At 43.7% G+C, this 19,531-nt stretch overlaps 1 protein-coding gene across 2 annotated transcripts in view; it reads left to right on the top strand.

Annotated features, from left to right (window-relative positions):
* The first annotated feature begins 7,745 nt into the window (after positions 1–7,745).
* Positions 7,746–19,531, top strand: part of LOC112221184 (monocarboxylate transporter 1) — a 32,174-nt gene continuing 20,388 nt past the window's right edge. Inside the window, exon 1 of one of the 2 annotated variants that reach the window (XM_024383358.2) lies at positions 7,746–8,791. The gene's annotated coding sequence lies outside the window, so the exon portion shown is untranslated. The remainder of the gene's footprint in view (positions 8,792–19,531) is intronic. The other variant, XM_042330837.1, reaches the window with a different exon arrangement.

Here is a 19,531-nt window from a genome sequence, read left to right as displayed (position 1 = left end):
ATGTACTCCTCTCCTCCTCTCTACATGTACTCCTCTCCTCCTCTCTACATGTACTCCTCTACTCCTTTATCCTTGCCCTCTCCACCTCTCCCCCTCTACTTCTCTCCTCCTCCTACTCCTCTCCACATCTCCTCCTCGCCACCTCTCCTCCTCTCCACTTGTACTCCTCCCCACCTCTTCTCCTCTACTCCTCCTCTCCCCCTTTACTCCTCTTCACCCCCTCTTCTCCTCTCCACCTGCACTCCTCTCTTCTTCTCCCCCTGTCCACCTCTTGTCTTCTCCCCCTGTCCCTCTCTCCTCCTACTCCTCTCCAACTGTACTCCTCTCCCCTTCTCCCTCCTTATTCCTCCTCCTCTCCTCCTCTTCTCCTCCTCTCCCCCTCTCCCCTCCTGCTCTCTCCTCCTGCTCCTCTCCACCTATACTCCTATCCACTTATACTCCTCTCCACCTCTCCCCATCTACTCCTCTCCTCATCCTCTCCACCTCTGCTCCTCACCACCTCTCCTCTTCACCTCTCCTCTTCTCCTCTTGTACTCCTCTCCCCTTCTTCCCCTCTACTCCTCATCTCCACTTCTCCACCTCTCTTCCTCTCCACCTCTCCTCCTCTCCATTTGTACTCCTCTCCACCTCTCCTCCTCTCCTCCTCTCCACTTGTAATCTTCTCCCCCTTCTCCTTCTCCTCCTCTCCCCCACCCCCTCTCTGCTCCTACTCTCCTTTCCTGCTCCTCTCCACCTCTCCCCCTCTACTCCCCTCCTCCTCCTCTCCACCTCTCCTCTCCTCCTCCATCCTCCTTGCCCTCTCCACCTCTCTTCCTCTCCACTTATACTCCTCTCCAACTCTCCCCCTCTACTCCTCCTCTCCACCTCTCCTCCTCTCTACCTCTCCTCTCCTCCTCCTCCTTGCCCTCTCCACCTCTCCTCCTCTCTACCTCTCCTCTCCTCCTCCTCCTTGCCCTCTCCACCTCTCTTCCTCTCCACTTATACTCCTCTCCTCTCCACTTTTACTCCTCTCCACCTCTCCCCCTACTTCTCTCCTCCTCCTACTCCTCTCCACCTCTCCTCCTCCCGTCCTCTCCATTTGTACTCCTCTCCACCTGTACTCCTCTCCACTTGTACTCCTCTCCCCCTTCTCTTCCTCTCCTCTCCCCTCCCCCTCTCTCCTCCTGCTCTCCTTTCCTGCTCCTCTCCATCTGTACTCCTCTCCACTTATACTCTTCTCCACCTCTCCCCCTCTACTCCCCTCCTCCTCCTCTCCACCTCTCCTCCTCTCCACCTCTCCTCTCCTCCTCCTTGCCCTCTCCACCTCTCTTCCTATCCACTTATACTCCTCTCCTCCTCTCCAGTTGTACTCCTCTCCACCTGTACTCCTCTACTCCTCCTCTCCCCCTCTCCCCTTTACTCCTCTTCTCCCCCTCACTCCTCTCATTCTCTCCACCTCTCCTCTTCTCCTATTGTACTCCTCTCCATCTGTACTCCTCTCACCCTTTCCCTCTTTACTCCTCCTCCTCTCCCATTCTCCCTCTTTACTCCTCCCCTCCTCTCCCCCTCTACTCCTCCTCTCCCCTTCTCCCTCTTTACACTGCCTCCTCTTCCCCTCTACTCCTCCTCTCCCCTTCTCCCTCTTTACTCTGCCTCCTCTCCCCCTCTCCTCCTCCTCTCCCCTTCTCCCTCTTTACTCTGCCTCCTCTCCCCCCTCTACTCCTCTCCCCTTTCCCTCTTTACTCCTCCTCCTCTCTCCTTCTTCTCCTCCTCTCCCTCTCTCCCCCTGCTCTCTCCTCCTGCTCCTCTCCACCTGTACTCCTCTCCGCTTTCCCTCTTTACTCCTCCCCTCCTCTCCCCCTCCACTCCTCCTCTCCCCTTCTACCTCTTTACTCTGCCTCCTCTCCCCCTCTACTCATCCTCTCCACCTCTCCCTCTTTTTTCCTGCTCCTCTGCAGCTCTACTCCTATCACGTTTCAGCACTGTTAATGAGTACAACCACCTCCCTGGAGCACCAGAAAGGCTGGAAGGCCTGAAAGGGAGAAAACAATGTGTTGATGACTGAGGAATTGCTCCTAAACAGGGATAGGATGGTTTATAAATAAACACTGTATGTTTGAGCAGCGTGGCATACTGCTCCTGCTGCTTCTTACTGACATACACTGAGTGGACAGTTTATTAGGTACACCTATCTAGTACCGGTTGGACCCCCCTTTGCCTCCAGAATGTCCTTAATTCATCAGGGCATGGAAACGTTGCTCAATTGGTATCAAGGGACCTAATGTGTGCCAGGAAAACCTCCCCAACACCATTACACCACCACCACCACCAGACTGTACCATTGACACCAGGCAGGATGTGGCCATGGACTCATGCTGCTAATGCCAAATCCTGACTCTGCCATCAGCATGATGCAACAGGAAGTGGAATTCGTCAGACCAGGCAATGTCTTTCCACTCCTCAATTGTGCAGTGATGGTGTTCACGTTCCCACTGGACTCGTGTAACATTATAACTTTAGACGGTCCCCTCGCCCATACCCGGGCGCGAACCAGGGACCCTCTGCACACATCAACAAGAGTCACCCACGAAGCATCGTTACCCATCACTCCACAAAAGCTGCGGCCCTTGCAGAGCAAGGGGAACCACTACTTCAAGGTCTCAGAGCAAGTGACGTCACCGATTGAAACGCTATTTAGCGCGCACCACTAACTAAGCTAGCCGTTTCACATCCGTTACACTCGCTTCTCCTTGTTTTTAGCTGTTAGGAGAGGAAGTGGAACCTGGTGTGGTATCTACTATAGCCCATCCGTGACAAGGACCGACGAGTTGTGCCTTCTAAGATGTCTTTCTGCACACCACTGTCGTATTGCGCCTTTATTTTCCTGTTTGTGTTCCGCCTCTTAGCTTCCACAATTCTTGCCATTCTCCCTCAACCTCTCATCAACGAGCTGTTTTTGCCCACAGGACTGCCGCTGACTGGATGTGTTTGTTTGTCGCTATATTCTCTGTAAACCCTAGACACTCATGTGTGAAAAGCACAGGAGGTCAACCGGATCTGAGATACCGGAACCGGGGGCCTGGCACCGATGATCATACCATGCTAAACGTCACAAGGTCACTCGCTTTGTCCATATTAACGTTCAATTGAACAGTAACTGAATGCCTCAATGCCTGTCTGCCTGCTTTATATAGGAAGCCACGTGTCTCACTGTCTATAGCAGTGAACCATTTCCGTGAATGGGGTGGTGCACCTAATTAACTGTGCAGTGAGTGTACATCACATGTCTCTTCAGTATGACATGCATGTGATATTTATGTTTGGCATGAAGAATTTGAATACCTTTCGGCTTTCACAAACAATCCTGTAGGAAGAAATACCTTCAGAGTAGTATGAGCTAAAACCAACATTGTTCTTTATAAACATATATATATATATTTCAATACTATCGTTATACCTCGCAAGAGATCAAGGAAATTGGATAAACCAGATAAATGAAGTCTTGTAAGATTTTGGTCAGGTGAGGTGAAGGCATTATCGGTCAATGACCAAAGGCATTGTTATCATTCACATGAAAAGGAAATAGGAGGATCCCTCATTGCGTAAGCACATACTCTGTGAAGTGCTCAACCTGCTTCCTTACCTCACTGTTGTTCCCTTTGGCTTACAATGGAGCTCCCATGGTGAAGCTACATGCCACAACACCATGCAAACACAACTTCATACATGTACAGCAACACGTCTTGTTTTCACAGTTCTCCTAAACACAAAGCTATATACATTCCTTAGAAGTTGTTTGAATTGAATTGAATTGAATTGTTGGTGGTGAAACAAAACGTTTCATTGTATGTTTGTATAACTTTTGTCTAGTTGACGAGATGGGGTAAAAGGAAGTTCGGGCTCAAGAGAAGAGGTCTACTTTTCATAAACATTTTGAAACAAAACCTCTGACTACTTAACTTGTTTTGATCCTTGGAAGCTGAAACCCATTCATACCAACTGATGTTCTACAGCTCAATGTGCTCTGCTGTAGGCTATTGTTTGTATATTAATGCATTACGATCTGAATCATAAATGTTGTGAACTTTCCATCAAAAAGGAATGTTGATAGCATTTTGCTCTAGCTGAAAGGATATTTGACGAGCTGTAATGAATTCATAGTCCACCCTTGAAGCACTGATAACTATTTCAAAAAGGTAATTTTGGGGTCATGCTCATACCATTGGCAAACAAAGTGGAGGTAAATATATAAATGTATTCATTGCTAGCACGAGAGCATGCTGTAGAACTACACAATAGATATCTCACCGTTCAAGTAGTTCTTTTGGAGACTAATTATTTCAGACTCAGAGGGGTAAAAGCGTTCTATGAATAGCTTCTATTGTTATCCTTAGACTGTCTAACCTGCACATCAGGAACCCTGAACATCACTGAGCCAAGACCAATACTGTGTGAGAACAGAGGAAGGAAGAGGGGAAATCACTTTTCCCCTCTGGCTCATATAAAAATGATGATTGGGCGGAAAGCAGTCTCACCTGTCATTAAAATTCACATCCAATAACTATTATTTTTCCTTGAGGGAATATTCTCTGTGGGATGGCTAGTACAGAATGTACGAAGATTTGAAAAGCAACCCAATCAATCTTATAAAACAAATGTGAAAATAGCAATGGATGCTCTCTTCAAGAGTGCTGATGATTGTACTTATCTACTATTTATACACTGAGTACAGAAACATTAAGAACACCTGCTCTCAACATGACAGACTGATCAGGTGAATCCAGGTGAAAGCTATGATCTCTTATTAATGTCACTTGTTAAAGAAGGATTTTAAAGCCATGAGACAATTAAAAAGTCATATTTAAAGGGTTAAAATGTTGTATTTAAAGGGGCAGTGTTGTATTTTGAGACAGGCTTGAATATGCAATAAGCCAATATGCAGAGGGGTAGTCTACGTTGTCTAATTATCTGTATGGTAGTAATAACTTTTATTTTGTGAAGGTTTTTTTGTATCATATAACACAATACAATGCAATTTACAGTCACCTATTTGGCCCATGGTGTTACAGGCTAAGTAAAAATTAATTAATTGACGTCAAGCTCTTCATGATGTAAAAAAAAGTCTCATGCAATGTAGGCCTGCATTGAACACCACATATAGGCTACTGTAGGTTATATCATAGAAATCAAAAGCTATTTCCTTGTGAAAATCTTATGGGTTTGCACCATTGGTTTTGTTGGTGGGCTTATATTATGCTCAAATAGCCACAATAGCCTATTGGCTACTGTCTGAAACTGTAAGGGTGCTCAGTGGTCACGCGAGCCGGAAGTTGCACCTCACAATGTTCAAGTTTCTGCTCACAAGACCTCAAATTTGCTCAGTGCCCCAAAATGTTTGAGGGAACATTGCTTATATGCTTTCTAAATATAATAGAATCATATTATAAAACGGCTAACTCTAAGATGTCACCTTCCTTATAACTGTAAAATACATGTTTGTATGTTTAGTGTTAGAGAAAATGTTTCTAAAGATCTCTCTTGATCAAAACGTCTGCCCCCACCGCTGCGAACGCTCCAGCTTGGTAGCTCCATCTTGGCAGCTCCATCTTGGCAGCTCCAGCTTGGCAGCTCCAGCTTGGCAGCTCCAGCTTGGCAGCTCCAGCTTGGCAGCTCCAGCTTGGCAGCTCCAGCTTGGCAGCTCCATCTTGGCAGCTCCAGCTTGGCAGCTCCAGCTTGGCAGCTCCAGCTTGGCAGCTCCAGCTTGGCAGCTCCAGCTTGGCTTGGTAGCTCCAGCTTGGCAGCTCCAGCTTGGCTTCCTGAACTTGTAAGGAACTCGCCTTTCATCTCATATTTATCCAGAAATATTTTGGAGGTTTAAAATCAATGATTTTTTTTTGTGGTTACTTTGGTAAAGTTGGCTATAAATGGATCTCTGAATGTGCTACAGTGATGTGCTACACTCTCTCCTTCTGCACTGTGTGTAAGGATTGCAGGCATCTGCTTTGTCAGTGGCTGTGATGTCGGGGTCAGCCAGGAGTTGGACAGTCAAGAGCGAATGTGAGTAGGGGGGGACATCCCAGATTCAAGTGGTGTCAGGTTTCACATCTACTGTATGTCACACAGGCGGAAACTGTATTCTCATGTGTCCGTGAGAACCAGCACTACCGCTCAATGCAAGCCATTTCAATCTATGGTATATATAGATAGATTTATAAGCTAAAATGTCAGTCGGAACCGGCAGCAGAGCATGCATGTCCCCTAAACAGGGGACTTTGTCCAGTATTGCACCACAATGAGAAATGGGACCAAGTCAAGAGGAAGAGATGGGTGGAAGATCTCCTGGTGATGGGTGTGTCTCTGTGTATTCAATCATTTCACCATCACTTATCATAGTATTCATGAGGTCCTTCACAGAACAGCTCAAACACAGTGGAGTATTTTTCCTGTTTATGCTCCTTTAGAACTGTAGATGCGTGTTCATCCAGTTAATATTCTAAAATCCACAAAAACACAATCCTAATTATCCCACCAGAGGCGTGTTTCCATCACATTGGCAACATTCGAGAGCATCAAATCCATGATGCATTGTGGGTAAATGGTAACTGACTGACTGATCTACAAATGTAGAAAGTGTTGTACAGGCAGCCCCACTGTCAGCTACTCCTGTGAGAGTCTAAGCACTCCCCCAGGTCCCCCCAAGGGCACCAGACCCATTTGTCCCCTTATATTCCTGCCCTTTGAATCAGGCTACAATGCCTATGGACATTGCTCAGGACAGTCCCTGCAGAGCACTTGTTGCTGCACCTTTCAGGACCCGTACTATACAGAAGGGGGCTGATGGACTACGAATGCTAAATGGACAATTGAAAGAAAAAAAGGAGAGAAAAATGGCAGAAAAACATGAGCGACGAAAATACAAACAAACCCCCTGTCTGGTCAAAAGTATATATATACATAATAAGGGAAAGGAGATTGTGAAAACATGTTCTATTCTGTTTATCTGATTTATCTGAAAGTGTTCTGTGTTTACATATTCTAGTCACAGTCTAGTAACAATGTGTATTACTGTCGTGTGTTATCCCCTAACAACTAACTGTGCTAAGATAACATGTTGTTCTCATGCATGGTGTTCTCATTCTCGTGCTTTACGGTTCTTTTACTTCTCATTCTCATGCTTTACGGTTCTTTTACTTCTCATTCTCGTGCTTTACGGTTCTTTTTACTTCTCATTCTCGTGCTTTACGGTTCTTTTACTTCTCATTCTCGTGCTTTACGGTTCTTTTACTTCTCATTCTCGTGCTTTACGGTTCTTTTACTTCTCATTCTCGTGCTTTACGGTTCTTTTACTTCTCATTCTCATGCTTTACGGTTCTTTTACTTTTCATTCTCGTGCTTTACGGTTCTTTTTACTTCTCATTCTCGTGCTTTACGGTTCTTTTACTTCTCATTCTCGTGCTTTACGGTTCTTTTACTTCTCATTCTCATGCTTTACGGTTCTTTTACTTCTCATTCTCGTGCTTTACGGTTCTTTTACTTCTCATTCTCGTGCTTTACGGTTCTTTTACTTCTCATTCTCGTGCTTTACGGTTCTTTTACTTCTCATTCTCGTGCTTTACGGTTCTTTTACTTCTCATTCTCGTGCTTTACGGTTCTTTTACTTCTCATTCTCGTGCTTTACGGTTCTTTTACTTCTCATTCTCGTGCTTTACGGTTCTTTTACTTCTACATTTAAAAGTAACTGTAAAACGGGGACGTTTCATTGAGCGGGATGGTCTGTAGGAAGTGATGTACTGTGACTGTCTCCTTGCCAGGAGAGGGCGTAGTCACTCTATGGAACACTGGACCTGATTGGGGTTCGTGCATGTTCCCGGGTGGGCTTTTGAACTAGCCTTTGATGTATGAGATGTTCTATGTGAAGCTAACAGTTGGATATTACATATGAATCATCTAAAAGATAAGTATTTGCCTCATCTTTATATCCATGCTTTGCATCATAAATAACTACTCATTATTATTTGTGTAAGTTGATTTGTAGATCAGTCAGTCCGCAGTTGCCTGCACTGTCGGCTGCCATGTTGAACAAGCCCACTGACTTGCTGCGGATAAAAGCCTGTGCTTGATTATGTAGTGCACATACAATTATTTTTGCGGTTAAGTTCACATGTACCGAATAAAAAACACAAGTTAAATGGGTTCTCATCGCAATTTCAACTCTACCAATCGGTTTGTCACAAAAAATGAAAAATACTCTACTTGTGCATGCTCTCTAGATAAGACTTCACTGATAAAGTGGGTTATATGATGAGATATGGAGAAGAGGAAGAGTATCGATCATCATGTCATTAGCATTCAAATAATAGCATACCCTCAATATTTAGCCTATTGGAAATGTGACTGATCACTGTGCACTTAACCACCATGGAAAGTTCATCGTAACTTATCTAATCTGCCTAAAAACTTTTCATGCCTTTCCACGTTGGCCCATATCATCGCATGACTCCAAGTTTATTTAGGTACGATGGTTAATATATCAATATTTGCGCAAAAGGCATTTCCACCACAATTTTTCACGTAATACTTTTTACAGGCACAAAAATAATGCATCATGTCGAACTAATTGCCTGTCAGCATTTCTGAAATTGTACCGACATTTCCTGTTCCCATAAGCCCTGTCGTTCCTTTTCATGTGTCAGGTAGGTCTTCCGCATGACCGTCTAGGTTGCCAAAGGGAAGAGGAGGACGGAGAGGCCGGATCAGCTCCTATTTCACCTAAGATGACCTAACTAGAAAGACACAGCTACAAGGCATGGAGGTCTGTGACCATCTCAAAACCTCTTTTAAACAGTCATTTTAGTAGTAGCAAGTTGACTTTGAAAAGATAAAGGAGATTTTACGTCCAGGATCCAGTCAAAGTCAAATTTGTAATACAAGTCATCATGTGAAAATGCAAAGACTAATAGCACCAGACTAAAAAAAGCCAAGGCCAATAGTATGGTGGTAGAGCATGGCCAAAAAGCATAGCTCAAAGGAATAAAGGCTCAAAAGGCTAATTCTACTTCTATGGTCGCAAGATTGTATAGTGATTCTGAATTACGAATACATGCGTCATTACAGACGTTGGTTGATAAGAAACTGATACAACTTTCAATTGAACAATGAGACATCTGCTACTTTGGGAACATAGACAATATGTAAAACTTATATCAGAGCGTTTTAAATTGCGTTGCAATTAAGCAGGCTAGTCATATGAGTATAAGCAAAAATATTTGGGGATGTTGTTGATCTTGATCGGAGTATTGGCATTAATCTGAACATGTGTAAAACATCTGAATTCATCCCAAGAAATAAGATAAATCGACAAGAGTAGCTAGGTTTCCATCCAATAGGCGACAGATTTTCGTACAAATATTCTCAAATCTGCATAAAACAATATGTACATTTTCCCACCAGAGATGGGTTTTCATCAAACGGACGTATTTCTGGTAAAAGACTGTGCGTGATTACAAAGTGCACAGTAAAATAACTTTTGCAGTGAAATTCCCATGTACTGAATAAGAAATACATGTTAAATTGGGTTTTCATCGCATTTTCACGGAAACTGTTGCGTTAAATAGCAAATGTGCCCACTAGTCTTGGCACATGAGCTTTAGCCAACAACTCACAGATACAGTGGCTACCTACACCCATGCAGGTAGCCTACAGGTAGGCTACCTACACCCATGCATACCCCACAAGACATGCCACCAGAGGGTTCTTCACAGTCCCCGAGTCCAGAACAGACTAAAGGAGGCGCACAGTACTACATAGAGCCACAACTACATGGAACTCTATTCCACACCAAGTAACTAATGCAAGCAGTAGAATCAGATTTCTTTTTAAACTGATAAAAATACACCTTATGGAACAGTGGGGACTGTGAAGCAACACAAACATCTAATGTCTTTACGATAAAGATACAATTGTACAGGCATTTCCTGTTTCCATCAGCCCGGTCGTGACTTTTGTGATTCGTCAGGTAAACAATCCGCATGAAATGGTAGGATGGGAATACTGGTTAATGTCGCTAATTCCGTTCCAGATCATTTAACCCTAGGAATGTGTTACACATGTCAACACCCACATGTTGCAATGATAGGGAAGAGCCCATGTAGACTTCAACTAGGACCAAAACATCAAGTTTATTACAATGTTATTACAGTTTCAATGGAAGGAAGCTTTAAAGGTGCTACATATAGGAGTTTTGCATTGTAATTTCAGAAAAGAATATATCTGCAGTAATAGAGGAATGAGTGTTTCACGGTATTACTTACCCGCCAGTGTTGTGATTGGCTGTGATATTCGCCTATTGATTTCTCCCGCCGGAGCTCAATGACCTTGTTAACCTCGATGTAACCAGACAAACATAATCAATTACTGAGCATATTCAGCACACATACTCAAAATGACTAGTACTTGTGACAGGGAAAAATCTTGACCCTATTACACATGTTTAGGAAATGTCTCGTCACAGCAAACCTCTGGAAGTGTGTGTCCTCCACTGACCTGATCAAACACATTAAGCATTGTGTTTGTTGATTCACTTTCACACTAAACCAACGTAGAATGTTATGGGTTTACTGACGCAAAATAATTTAGAGTTCTGGTTCATAGCTGATTTCAATATGTAGAGCTTTTGGATTTTAGCGTTTGGAATGATTGAGGTCATGAAACCTGTAACTGCTATAGTAAACGAGGCCTGTTAGTTTCATGCTTATTCATGAAATATCATAAAGTGTTACCAGCATTGGTCCATAGCTGCATTACAGGTTGTCATGCTCCAGTCCAGTGACTGAAATGGTAGTGAGACCTGAGACCTGTCACTGGGGTCCAGACCGAGAGCTTTTAAAACAACACTCTCTTTTATTCATTTAGTGCAGCAGCAGGTTGGTGGAGCAAGTCCAGTGCCGTGGTAATAACCCCAGAGCCGATCATTGTGGAGCTTATCATTCTATAGGGAACTTGTCAAATCCAGACCTGGGAAATCAAAGGCTAAAGCAGGGTCTGTTTTTACCATGTCTGGACCAGTCAGACGTCATCTAAACAGAGCAAACCTTGTACATTATTATGACAGTGTTGGGTCGAGGTTGCTGACCACCTGTCTGACACATCAGTTAGAGAGCCATGTCTGGACTAGGATGAATAGGCTGCATTTGAAGAGGTAGAGTAATGACATGTGAGAGATGAAGTGTGAAGCACCTCACAACGTAATTCAGCAACACCTGTACATCTGTACAGTAGGAACACCTGTACAGTAGGAACAGCTGTACACCTGTACAGTAGGAACACCTGTACAGTAGGGACACCTGTACACTTGTACAGTAGGAACACCTGTTCAGTAGGAACACCTGTACACCGGTACACTAGTGACACCTGTACACCTGTACAGTAGGAACACCTGTACACCTGTACAGTAGGAAAACCTGTGCACCTGTACAGTAGGAACACATGTATACCTGTACAGTAGGTACACCTGTACAGTAGGAACACCTGTACACCTGTACAATAGGAACACCTGTACACCTGTACAGTAGGAACACCTGTACACTTGTACAGTAGGAACACCTGTACAGTAGGGACACCTGTACACTTGTACAGTAGGAACACCTGTACAGTAGGAACACCTGTATACCTGTACAGTAGGAACACCTGTACACCGGTACACTAGCAACACCTGTACACCTGTACACCTGTACAGTAGGAACACCTGTACACCTGGACAGTAGGAAAACCTGTGCACCTGTACAGTAGGAACACATGTATACCTGTACAGTAGGAACACCTGTACACCTGTACAGTAGGAACACCTGTACACTTGTACAGTAGGAACACCTGTACAGTAGGAACACCTGTACACCTGTACAGTAGGAACACCTGTACACCTGTACAGTAGCAACACCTGTGCACCTGTACAGTAGCAACACCTGTGCACCTGTACAGTAGCAACACCTGTGCACCTGTACGGTAGCAACACCTGTACACCTGTGCTGTAGCAGCATCTGTGCACCTGTACAGGAGCAACACCTGTTTACCTGTAGAGTAGGAACACCTTTACACCTTTACACCTGTACAGTAGCAACACCTGTGCACCTGTACAGTAGCAACACCTGTGCACCTGTACAGTAGCAACACATCTGCACCTGTACAGTAGCAACACCTGTACACCTGTACAGTAGCAACACCTGTGCACCTGTACAGTAGCAACACCTGTGCACCTGTACAGTAGCAACACCTGTATACCTGTACAGTAGGAACACCTGCACACCTGTACACCTGTACAGTAGCAACACCTGTACGCCTGTACACCTGTACAGTAACAACACCTGTACACCTGTACAGTAGCAACACCTGTATACCTGTACAGTAGGAACACCTGCACACCTGTACACCTGTACAGTAGCAACACCTGTACGCCTGTACACCTGTACTGTAGCAACACCTGTACACCTGTACACCTGTACAGTAGCAAGACCTGTACAGCTGTACAGTAGGAACACCTGCACACCTGTTCACCTGTACAGTAGCAACACCTGTACGCCTGTACACCTGTACAGTAGCTACACCTGTACACCTGTACACCTGTACAGTAGCAACACCTGTACACCTGTACTGTAGCAACACCTGTACAGTAGCAAGACCTGTGCACCTGTACAGTAGGAACACCTTTACACCTGTACACCTGTACAGTAGCAACACCTGCACACCTGTACACCTGTACAGTAGCAACACCTGTACACCTGTACAGTAGCAACACCTGTACACCTGTATAGTAGGAACACCTGTACAGTAGCAACACCTGTACAGTAGGAACACCTGTACACCTGTACAGTAGCAACACCTGTACACTTGTACAGTAGCAACACATGTACAGTAGGAACACCTTTACAGTCGGAACACCTGTACACCTGTACACCTGTACAGTAGCAACACCTGTACACCTTTACAGTAGGAACACCTGTACAGTCGGAACACCTGTACACCTGTACACCTGTACAGTAGGAACAGCAATGTACAGTGGGGTACTGTACAGTAACAATATAGTACTATCTCGATCATGAGAGATCATTGAAAAGTAATGGACTTTGTAACTTAAAATCACAAGTGTAATACATCAAAATAAAGCTTAACTTCTTGTTAATCCAGCCGCTTGTCAGATTTCAAAAAGGCTTTATGGCGAAAGCAGACCATGCGATTATCTGAGGACAGCGCCCCGCATACAAAAGCATGAAAAACATATTTCAACCAGGCAAGTGCGACACAAAAGTCAGAAACAGCGATATAGTAAATGCCTTACCTTTGAGGATCTTCTTCTGGTGGCACTCCAAAAGGTCCCAGTTACATCACAAATGGTCCTGTTGTTCGATAATGTCCTTCTTAATATCCATAAAGACTCAGTTTAGCTGGCGCGCTTCAGTCGATAATCCACCAAGTTTCCCTCCATCAAAATGCATACAAAATGAATCCCAAACATTACTGATAAACTTTTCCAAACAAGTCAAACAATGTTTATAATCAAACCTTAGGTACCCTAATACGTACATAAACTATCAAATTGAAGACAGAGAATTGTTATTGTCTTTACCGGAGAAAAATACCAAGAATGCGCTCTCTTCCACGCGCTTGGAAACACTACAGCCAAAATGGGAGCAACCTAGAAAAACTACAATTTCAGGATAATTTTTCCAAAAGACTGTTGACATCTAGTGGAAGCCCTAGGAACTGCAATCTGGGAGGACTTCGCCTTATAATATAAGTGACAGCCATTGAAAACAGTGGTAGGCTGAACATTTTTGTTGGGGGGGGTGGTTTGTCTTCTGGGTTTCACCTGCCATATCAGTTCTGTTATACTCACAGACATTGTTTTAACAGTTATAGAAGCTTTAGCGTGTTTTCTATCCAAATCTACCAATTCTATGCATATTCTAGCTTCTGGGCCTAAGTAACAGGTAGTTTACTTTGGGCAGGCTTTTCATCCAGATGTGAAAATACTGCTCCCTACCCAAGAGAGGTTTTCAGGATTACTCCTCTAGAACTTCACAACATACATTGTAGAATCCAATGTAAGGAATATCATTCAGCCCTATCACTCCTCTAAAGTAGACTAATTGCCTTCCTCATTCCTACACTCACAGAAAGAAGTTGCTAAGTAGAACCATACAGGGTTCTTCAGTTTGGTGCTGGTTAGAACCCTTTGCAGAGGCTTCAAAGAACCACATGTACATGGTTCTACCTAGAACCCTCTATGAACATTTCTGCATAGAACCCTTTATGAAGGGTTGTACCAAGGACCATTCTATCGTCAAGGTTCTTCCAAGAACTGTCTATGAAGGGTTCTACCGAGAACCCTTTTCTTTTTGGAGAGTTCTTAGAACCCTGACAATACATTAAATATATCATAAAGCCTGGTTTTGAAGGCCTAGATATACCCTAACACTGTGGTGTTAGGAATCTCCTGGTTTACAGGCCTCATCAGGCCTGCAAGTCACATTAATCGCTTTTCAAATCAAATTTTATTGGTCACATACACATGGTTAGCAGATGTTAATGCACGTGTAGCGAAATGCTTGTGCTTATAGTTCCACCAGTGCAGGAATATCTAACAAGTAATCCAACAATTTCACAACTACCTTATACACACAAGTGTAAAGGAATGAATAAGAATATGTGCATATGAATATATGGATGAGCGATGGCCGTGCGGCATAGGCAAGATGCAGTAGATGGTATAGAGTACAGTATATACATATGAGACTAGTAACGTAGGGTATGTAAACATTACGTAAAGTGGCACTGTTTGAAGTGACTAGTGATACATGTATTACATCCAATTATTAATTATTAAAGTGGCTAGAGATTTGAGTCTGTATGTTGGTAGCAGACACTCTGTCACGTCCTGACCTTAGTTCCTTTGTTATGTTTCTTGTTTAGGTTGGTCAGGGCGTGAGTTGGGGTGGACATTCTATGTTTTGTTCTAGTTTTGGGTTTCTATGTGTTTGGCCTGGTATGGTTCTCAATCAGAGGCAGCTGTCAATCGTTGTCTTTGATTGAGAACCATATTTAGGTAGCCTGTTTTTCCCACTTGATTTGTGGGTAGTTGTTTTCTGTTTAGTGTATGTCACCTTACAGAACTGTTTTGTTTCATTCGCCATTGTTATTTTGTTCACCGTGCTTCTACACCTGCATTGCTTGCTGTTTGGGGTTTTAGGCTGGGTTTCTGTACAGCACTTTGAGATATCAGCTGATGTACGAAGGGCTATATAAATAAATTTGATTTGATTTGATTTGTTTAGTGTTCTCTGTTTAATAAGTATGAACATGGACACGTACCACGCTGCATATTGGTCCGATCTCTCCTACTCCTCCTCAGATGAGGACGACGAACATTACACACTCATTGTTAGTGATGGCTGGGTAACAGCTGTTTAACAACTGTTTGTCCTTGATGATCTTTTTGGCCTTCCTGTGACATCGGGTGATGTAGGTATCCTGGAAGGCAGGTAGTTTGCCCCTGGTGATGTGTTGTGCAGACCTCACTATTCACTGGAGAGCCCTACGGTTGCGGGCGGTGCAGTTGCCATACCAGGCTGTGACACAGCACGACAGGATGCTTTCGATTGTGCATCTGTAAATATGAGTGTTCTTGGTGACAAGACACATTGTCACCAAGGCGCTATTGCGCCTTCTTAACCGTGCTGTCTGTGTGGGTGGACCATTTCCGTTTGTCTGTGATGTGTGCGCCGAGGAACTTAAAACTTTCCACCTTCTCCACTACTGTCCCTTTGATGTGGATAGAGGGGTGCTCCCTCTGCTGTTTCCTGAAGTCCACGATCATCTGCTTTGTTTTGTTGATGTTGAGTGTAAGGTTTTTTTTCTGACACCATACTCTGAGGGCCCTCACCTCCTCCCTGTAGGCTGTCTCGTCATTGTTGGTAATCAAGCCTACCACTGTAGTGTCGAACACACCCTTGTGGGGCCCCAGTGTTGAGGATCAGCGGGGTGGAGATGTTGTTTCCTACCCTCACCACCTGGGGACGGCCCGTCAGAAAGTCCAGGACCCAGTTGCACAGGGCCGGGTCGAGACCCAGCGTCTCGAGCTTAATAACGAGTTTGGAGGGTACTATGTTATTAAATGCTAAGTTGTAATCGATGAACAGCATTCTTATATAAATATTCCTCTTGTCCAGTTGGGTTAGGACAGTGTGCAATGTGATTGCGTCGTCTGTGGACCTATTGGGGCGGTTAGCAAATTTGAGTGGGTCTAGGGTATCAGGTATTGTGGAGGTGATTTGATCCTTGACTAGTCTTTCAAAGCACTTCATGATGAGAGAAGTGAGTGCTACAGGGCGATAGTCTTTTCCTCAGAGTGAGCAAAGAAGTTGTTTAATTTGTCTGGGAGCAAAACTTTGATGATTAATTGATTGATTGTAGACCTTGCCACATACGTCTCGTGTTTGAGCCGCTGAATTGTGACTCTACTTTGTCTCTATACTGACAATTCGCTTGTTTGATTGCCTTCCGGAGGGAATAGCTACACTGTTTGTATTCAGTCATGTTTCCTGTCGCCTTGCCATGATTAAAAGCAGTGGTTCGTGCTTTCAGTTTTGCGCGAATTCTGCCATCAATCCACTGTTTCTGGTTGGGGAAGGTTTTAATAGTTACCGTGGGTACAACATCACCGATGCACTTGCTAATAAACTCACTCACCGAATCAGCGTATACATCAATGTTATTGTCCGATGCTATCCGGAACGTATCCCAGTCCACGTGATCGAAGCAATCTCGAATCGTGGAATCAGATTGGTTGGACCAGCGTTGAACAGATGTGAGCACGGGCGTTTCCTGTTCCATTTCTGTATATAGGCTGGGAGCAACAAAATGGAGTCGTGGTCAGATTTGCCAAACGGAGGGCGAGGGAGGGCTTTGTATGCGTCGCGGAAGATAGAGTAACAATGATCCAGGATTTTGCCAGCCTGGGTCGTGCATTCGATATGCTGATACGATTTAGGGAGCCTTGTTTCCAGATTAGCCTTGTTTAAATCCCCAGCTACAATAAATGCAGCCTCAGGATATGTGGTTTCCAGTTTACATAGAGTCCAATTAAGTTCATTCAGGGCCATTGAGGTGTCTGCTTGGGGGGGATATACACAGCTGTGATTATCATCGAAGAGAATTCTCTTGGTATATAATCCGGTCGGCATTTGATTGTAAGGAATTCTAGGTCAGGTGAACAAAAGGACTTGAGTTCCTGTATGTTGTTATGATTACACCACGACTCATTAATCATAAGGTATACACGCCCGCCCTTCTTCTTACTAGAGAGATGTTTGTTTCTGTCAGTGCGATGCGTGAAGAAACCGGGTGACTGTACCGACTCTGATAACATATCCCGAGTGAGCCATGTTTATGTGAAACAGAGTATATTACAATCTCTGATGTCTCTCTGGAAGGCAACCCTTGCTCGAATTTCATCTACCTTGTTGTTCAAGAGACTGGACATTGGCGAGTAGTATACTCGGGAGCAGTGAGCGATGTGCACATCTGACCTGGAGGCAGCTCCGTCTGCCCCTTCTGCGGCGCCGTTGTTTTGGATCGACTACTGGGATTCAATCTATTGTCCTGGGTGGTGGTCTAAACAGAGGACCCGCTTCGGGAAAGTCGTATTCCTGGTTGTAATGTTGGTAAGTTGAGTTTGCTCTTATATCCAATAGTTCTTCCCGGGTGTATCTGATAAGACTTAAGATTTACTGGGGTAACAATGTAAGAAATAATACATAAAAAACTAAATACTTGTCACGCCCTGACCTTAGAGAGCCTATTAATGTCTCTAGTTGGTTTAGTTAGGGTGTGATTTGGGGTGGCATTCTATGTGTTGTATTTCTTTGTGTTTGGCCGAGTGTGGTTCCCAATAAGAGGCAGCTGTCTATCGTTGTCTCTGATTCCCAATCATACTTAGGTATCCTTTTTTCCCATCTATGTTGTGGGATCTTGTCCTTGTATTGTTGCTGTTGAGCCCTACAAGGCTGTACATTTCGTTGGTTCTCTCTTTCTTGTTGTTTCTGGCTATCATTAAAGAATATGATTAACCTACCCCACGCTGCATCTTGGTCTCCTTCTTCATCCGACGACAGCCGTTACAATACTGCATAGTTTACAAAGAACACGAAGCGAGGCGACCATCTCTGTCAGTGATGCATAATTCCTATTGGAATCCAGCCAGGATATCCACCAAGTGCAATTGTTAATTACCCACAACCTGCATTCAGAATGACTGCCAGGGTAGGAAAGATTGAGACTACCTCAATCAACTGGAACAAACATCCACCGGTAACTGGTGCAATACATGCAATTACTAACAGTTTAGTTTAGAAAACTGTATTCTATGTATCTTTGTGTAGCATAAAATGTATCAACCAATCAATGTACATGCAAAAACACAGATATTACAGTAAAACAAAGAATTCTGAAAATCTCCATGCAAAAGAGCATGCTGGGAAATGTTATATACGGTTCTATGTAGAAAACTTCTCGTTTCCAAAGGATCATCAAAGAACCCTTTCTTCCAAAACACTGTTCTTGGGATGTTAAAGGTTCTAGGTAGACCATTTGCCTTACAAAGAACCCTTTTCTTCCTAAAAGGGTTCTTCTGATCAAAATGATTTTTGGTAGAACCCTATGCGATGCAAAGAACCCTTTTGGAACCCTTTTTCTAGGAGTGTAACTAAATCATTGTATTCTAATAATTATCACCTTTGACAAGGAAAAACACCATGTAGCCAACAGACATTCAGATATCATGAACTGGGAGGGATGATGTCATTATCTCTTGTGTGTAGACCTGTGATTGGAAAAACACTGATTCTGATGTGAGTAAACTGATAAGCAGCATCAACAAGGCTCACTGTGATCCACACGTACTGCAGGTGTTGCATGTACGATAGCAGTCTGAAATAATGTATCTACTCTTCAGAGAGCGAGCAATTGGAGGGCACGCTGTGATGATGTGGTGCTTTAATATATTATGCCAAGTTGGCTATGGTAAAGGATTTATTTTCAAATAGAGAGTGGAGCAGACAGGAAGAAATGACCCTGACTGCTGAATGAAAGTGAAGAGAGGATTAGAGGCAGGATACATCCAAAGGTGGAATAATTGTCTTAAGCTGTTTAATTATGCATGCACAGAATGTCACGTATTCCGGAGGTGTTACCTGAATGGCTTAGTAAAAAAAATGTGTCCCAAAGCCATGATATGCAAAACTGTGCTGCACACTGAAATTAAAGGAGCAATCTGCAATTGCTACATCCATTTTTGGATATATAAGTTAATGATATGGACCCATTGATTCATGAAGAACGTAACTTGAATGCCACAAGTTTATTTAAACTGTCGTACACCCTCAGAACCCTAAATATAAGCTTTTTTGTTTTGTTTTAATTTGTTTGTAAACAAATGAAATGTAAACAAACACCATATAGCCTCAAAACATGGTTTAAACAATAATTTTTATATCATGGATGG

This window comes from Oncorhynchus tshawytscha, linkage group LG02, assembly GCF_018296145.1.
Source record: "Oncorhynchus tshawytscha isolate Ot180627B linkage group LG02, Otsh_v2.0, whole genome shotgun sequence".
Taxonomy (NCBI): Eukaryota; Metazoa; Chordata; class Actinopteri; order Salmoniformes; family Salmonidae; genus Oncorhynchus; species Oncorhynchus tshawytscha.
Note: the sequence above shows the minus strand (reverse complement) of the source record. Positions and strands in the feature narration are given on the sequence as shown.